The 5591-nt window shown below is 40.5% G+C and overlaps 1 pseudogene; it reads right to left on the bottom strand.

The window, feature by feature from the left end:
* Positions 1–224: 224 nt before the first annotated feature.
* LOC115790492 (immune-associated nucleotide-binding protein 9-like) lies at positions 225–3708 on the bottom strand (annotated as a pseudogene).
* Between the last annotated feature and the right edge of the window lie 1883 nt (positions 3709–5591).

Raw genomic sequence — 5591 nt, 5'->3', positions numbered from 1 at the left:
CCCCCCCCCCGCCTTGAGGCTATGGTGCAAAATTCTTCCACCTCACCCTGTGCTTTCTGACATTCTTTGGTGACTGATGTTTGACTTGTCTTGGCTTTAAACTCTTTCTTTCCCAGAATGGTGTTTCCTGTAGTGCTCTTTCCACATCCAGTCTTTCCAATCAGCACAATCCTGAGACACTCTGGACTCTGTATCTCTTCATTAACTACATACAATGCCAACAATTAGTATAGTCTCATTAAGCTAGAGCAGTGTTTCTCAAACTGTGGGGCAGGGTCGAAACAGGTGGGGCGCGAACGACCTGGGAGAAAATTCATGCAGAACAAATTCATTCTAATGGTGGAACAAGGAAACATTAACAGGCACGTTAGCACAGCAACGCTGAACCATCACTATCTGCTATGTACGTAGAGCCATCGTGCTGCAGAGAGGTCCCCCACCCACCCCCGGACTTCGTTTCGTTTCACGTGGGGCATGAAAAGATTTCAACCAGTGCAAAAGTTTGAGAACCACTGCTCTAGAACAAAACAGAGGTTAGCGAAATCAGTTAAATAAGAAAGAAAGAAAGTACTTACAAGTGACAGTGCTTCTTTTTTCGAGTTCTGTCACTTCAGTTTGTAGTTTGGTGATTAATTTCTCTTGTTGTAACATCTTCTCTATTTGGGCTTGTCCAAATGTGTGTGTTCTGTAGCAGCGTGATTTGTCTTTAAGGAGACTTATTTTTTCCACAGTCTCCAACAGTGCTGGGATCTGCTCTTTGTCTTTGGTGTTGAGAATGACACATCTTCCTCCACAGCTCTCAGAGAGCTGCTGGATGTCTTTGCTTTTTTTTAACAAAGTTTTCAACAGCTGGAGCTGTGGGATCTGACTCCACAGTGACCAGAATCACGGTGAAGTCACTGACTCGAGAGCTGAATGTGTTCTGGATGGTCTCTAACTCTCCTTTGTCTTCATCATTGAGGGAAGCCACAGGTAGGACCAGGATGAATGCATGGACACCTTCAGGATCACAGAGGGAGATACACCTGAGTGATTCCTCCATCACTGCCTCCTGAGGTTTTCTATACAAGGCAGGCAGCTCCACCAGGCAAACCTGACGTCCACACACCTCTCCCTGATGTTTAACACACTCTGATGAGTTGGAGACTGAATGAAGCTCTCTCTGACCTAAAATGGCCTTGGCTGCAGAAGTTTTCTCTGCTCCTCTCCTCCCACACAGAACCAGGTTTAAAGATGGTTTGATGTGGGGATTGTACTCATTTGTCATTTCCTGAATCTTCTTCATTAATGATCCATAATTATCTTCACACATGTTGTAATGTCTTCCTCCACATTCTATAAGCAGTTCATTCACACATTGACTCATTTCATTCTCATGTGTGATGATGACCATGGAGTGTTTAAAAGCATGGTGACCAAACAAACTCAGGATGAACTTCAGAGTTTTTCTGTTCTCCTCAGTGAAATCAGAAGGTTTCACTAACAGCAGCAGAACATTTGGTCCTGGAGGACAGAGACTCACACAGCTCTTCACTTCTCTTCTTATGTCCTCCTCAGACAGACTGAACATGTCTGGTGTTTTCACCACTGTTAACAGTATTCCTTCCCACTCCTGACAGATGGCCACACAGTGCATGATGGGTGATTGTTTTAGGCAGTGAAAACCTTGAAATCCAGCAATCAGGTTACCAAGCTTTGTCTTCTTGTCCTCACTTTTGCCCAACAGCACAATCCTGAATGCAGACACTGTGAAACAACCGAGAGAAGAACACAATATCACAAACACAAATTAACCTGAATTCACAACACTTGATATCAGGAGATTTCTTCAGATGAGATTCTCTCATCTGTGTATTCAATCTCTATTATTATTCATCAGAACATTTACATTTTGAAATTCACAAGTTTTAGCTGAAATACACTTGTTTATTATGTATTTTTTTTAGTTATGAGAAATTATGGAAAGGTTGGGCTTAAACACTGAGAAAAGTAGAAATATTTATGTTCAAAAAGAGGATGAACTCTGCGATAATTTTGCTTAGTGTTGGACAAAAAATGTTTCTCAGAGAGTCGATGAGTGATTTGTATTGATTTACTGAGAAATCCTGTAAAAACAGGACATTTCTCTATAGATTATTATTGCATGCTGTATGTATGTTATCCTTGTCAGAAGAGTTTCTCCACTTACCAGTAGCTTTAACAGCATCTGTGACAGGGGTTTGTGTCTCCTGTTGTTTGGAACTTTGATGATCACCTGGTAAATGTTGTGTTGTTTCCTCATAAGCTTCATAGCTCACATGCTTTCTATTGTTATCCTTTACAATTTCATCCAAATGTTTTAACAGCTCAGGAAGTTCAGTGTCGCTCCTCTTCAGGTATCTGAATTTACAGTTTTTGATCACTTCTTTTAATGCTGGAATTTCCATGAAATCTTCCACAGAACCTGAGTTCTCATCTTTGGGTGTTGAGAACAGAATTAGTGAATGATTAAATGATTGATCACTGTAGCCTTCAAGGACTCTGCCGAGTGTCTGTTTGTGCTCCTCAGTAAAGTTTTCAGGCTGTAGAAGCAGCAGGAACACATGAGGTCCAGGTTCAGAGTTTTTTGCACAGTCTTGTATAAACTCTGTCAGCTCATGTTGGGAGGTGTTAAGAGGAGGCAGAAAGGGGGTGTTGATGACAGCTATTTTTTTGCCCTCTAGTGTGTTGCTAATTCTCACACAGCTTTTAGGTTGACTGTTGAACACAGTTTCTCCCAGTAACAAATTCCCCACAGAATTCTTCTCAGACCAACTGCTCCCCAGCAGAACAACCCTCAGTTCAGACACTGGAAAACATAGTATTAGAAACATCATTCTCTCTGCACTGCAGTTCTCAAATCAATAACACATTTCCCTGCCCACATTAGCCTTTCTCATTGTATTGATACACTTGGCTATTTTTTCTACGCATGCTTCACTACAAAATATTTTGTTACTGTGTTGATGTGCTTCTCACTTGAATTTCACAATTCAAAGCAGTTTGTACTTTGGTCCATCACAACTTTAGATCACACATTTTCCTGCATTAGTGTTTTCAATCAAATATCTATGATAGCTGGGATAGGCTCCCTGCAAGTACCAGGTTGGACCCCTTTTTCACTTCAGAGGAAAAGCGAGATAGTTTCAACAAGGTGGTGTAAATGTTCCAGAGATTTTGGTGCATATAGACATGACAGCATCACATAGTTGCTGCAGATTTTTCAGCTGCTCATCCAAATTTCCCCTTCAGCCACATCCCAAGGATGCTCTACTGGATTGAGTTCTGGTGACTGTGGAGGCCACTGGAGTACAGTGTTTTCCCAATCTTCTATTGTTCAGTTTTGGTGAGTCTGTGTGAAATGTAGCCTCAGTTTCCTATTCTTAGATGCTTTTCACATATCTTATTTGTAATGAGTGGCTGATAGAGTTACTGTTACCTTCCTATTAGTTCAAAGTAGTCTGGCCATTCTGCTCTGACCTCTGACATCAACAAGATATTTTCACCCAGAGAGCTGCTGCTTATTGGATATTTTCTCTTTTTCAAACCATTCTCTGTAAACCCTAGAGATGACTGTGTAGGAAATTCCCAGTAGATCAGCAGTTTCTGAAACACTCAGACTCAGTTTGAACTTCAACAGGCTGTCTTGACCATGTCTACATGCCTAAATGGTTTGACTTGCCTACCCATGATTGGCTGATTTGATATTTGCATTAATGAGCAGCTGAACAGGTGTACAAATACTGAACTGTACAATAGTTGGTGCTATGTTCTCAGATTGTTTGTTTTCTGTTGTATTTACTTTGAGTATCATTTTGCTTTTCTCCAATTCAGCAATTTTGTAAAGTTCCAAATAACTCCTTTACATTTTATTTTTGTGTCTGAACACTTTTTACTCTACAATAGGCCTACATCTTTGCACTACTCTTTCCAAAGTCAGTAAGCTTTTGATAAAAGTAAAAAAAACTATTTGATGTCTAAGTTTTAAAATGGCGGTGAAAGGGTTTTAGTCATTAAAGCTGAAGTCTCAAACAGAGACTTTTCATGTTTTGACATCCAATCCATTCCAATCCAAATTTGTTTATAAAGCACATTTAAAACAACAAAGTTGACCAAACTGTTGGACATGGAAAATAAATAACATAATAAAATAAATAAACATACAGTGGGGAAAATAAGTATTTGATACACTGCAGATTTTGTAAGTTTTCCCACCTACAAAGAAAGGAGAGGTCTGTAATTTTTATCGTGGGTAGACTTCAACATTGAGAGACAGAATCTTAAAAAAAAAAGATCCAAAAAATCACACTGAATGATTTTTAAATAATCAGTTTTCATTTTATTGCATGAAAGAAGTATTTGATCACCTACCAACTAGCAAGAAGTCTGGCTCTCACAGACCTGTTAGTTTTTCTTTAAGAAGCCCCCCCATTCTGCACTTAATTCCTGTTCTAATTGCACCTGTTTGAACTTGTTACCTGTATAAAAGACGCCTGTCCACACACTCAATCAATCACACTCCAACATCTCCACCATGCACAAGACCAAAGAGCTGTCTAAGGACACCAAGGACAAAATTGTAGACCTGCACAAGGATGGGATGGGCTACAGGACAATAGGCAAGCAGCTCGTGAGAAGGCAACAACTGTTGGCGCAATTATTAGAAAATGGAAGAAACACAAGACGACTGTCAGTCTTCCTCGGTCTGGGGCTCCATGCAAGATCTCACATTGTGGGGTAAGGATGATTCTGAGAAAGGTCAGGAATCAGCCCAGAACTACATGGGGGGACCTGGTCAATGACCTGAAGAGAGCTGGGACCACAGTCTCAAATACTACGTTTCCACCACCAAGGTGCAGGTGCTCGTGCCAGTGCTGGTGTTGGTTTCAATGAACCGGCAAAATGCTTAAGAACAAGCCTACGTTTCCACTGCACTTTGAGAGCTGATCCTTTACACATGAAGGTGGGTGGGTCCTTGTCTGGAAACAGAATGTGGCAAAATGTGGCAGAACATGCTCCCCTTTCTTGTGCTGCGAGCATATTTTACGATCCAAACAAAACTACTGCAGCATCTGTGCAGCACAGAGGTAAACACAGACAGCCATAACGAGCAAGACGACAAGTACGTAATTTGTGTCCTTTTATCTGTGATATGTGATTTTTCTGGATCTTTTTTTTTTTTTAGATTCTGTCTCTCGCAGTTGAAGTGTACCCAAGATAAAAATTACAGACCTCCTCATCAAAATCGGCAGTGTGTCAAATACTTATTTTCCCAACTGTATGTCAAAAAGGTTTTGATTGATGTAGTGTCTTTTGCACAGATGAGTCTGTGTTATGAAAAATGCCTTAACTGTTTTGAGAACTGCCGTGAGAGTGATGTTCCTGCTGAACTGCACCAAAGCGATTGAGAAAAGCTGTAACCCTAACTCTCTGGCTTCCCAACTTATATCAAATTAGCAGCAATCTTTGATTCTAACTTATTAATTAATCAAAGACCCAGACAGTTTTAATTCATTTAAAACTCTGACTCTTAGCCTTGTCCACCCTAACTGGAAAATTCAAAGACCTGTTTT

Source organism: Archocentrus centrarchus, chromosome 13 (genome assembly GCF_007364275.1).
Source record: "Archocentrus centrarchus isolate MPI-CPG fArcCen1 chromosome 13, fArcCen1, whole genome shotgun sequence".
Taxonomy (NCBI): Eukaryota; Metazoa; Chordata; class Actinopteri; order Cichliformes; family Cichlidae; genus Archocentrus; species Archocentrus centrarchus.
This window is presented reverse-complemented; position numbering and strand designations above follow the sequence as displayed.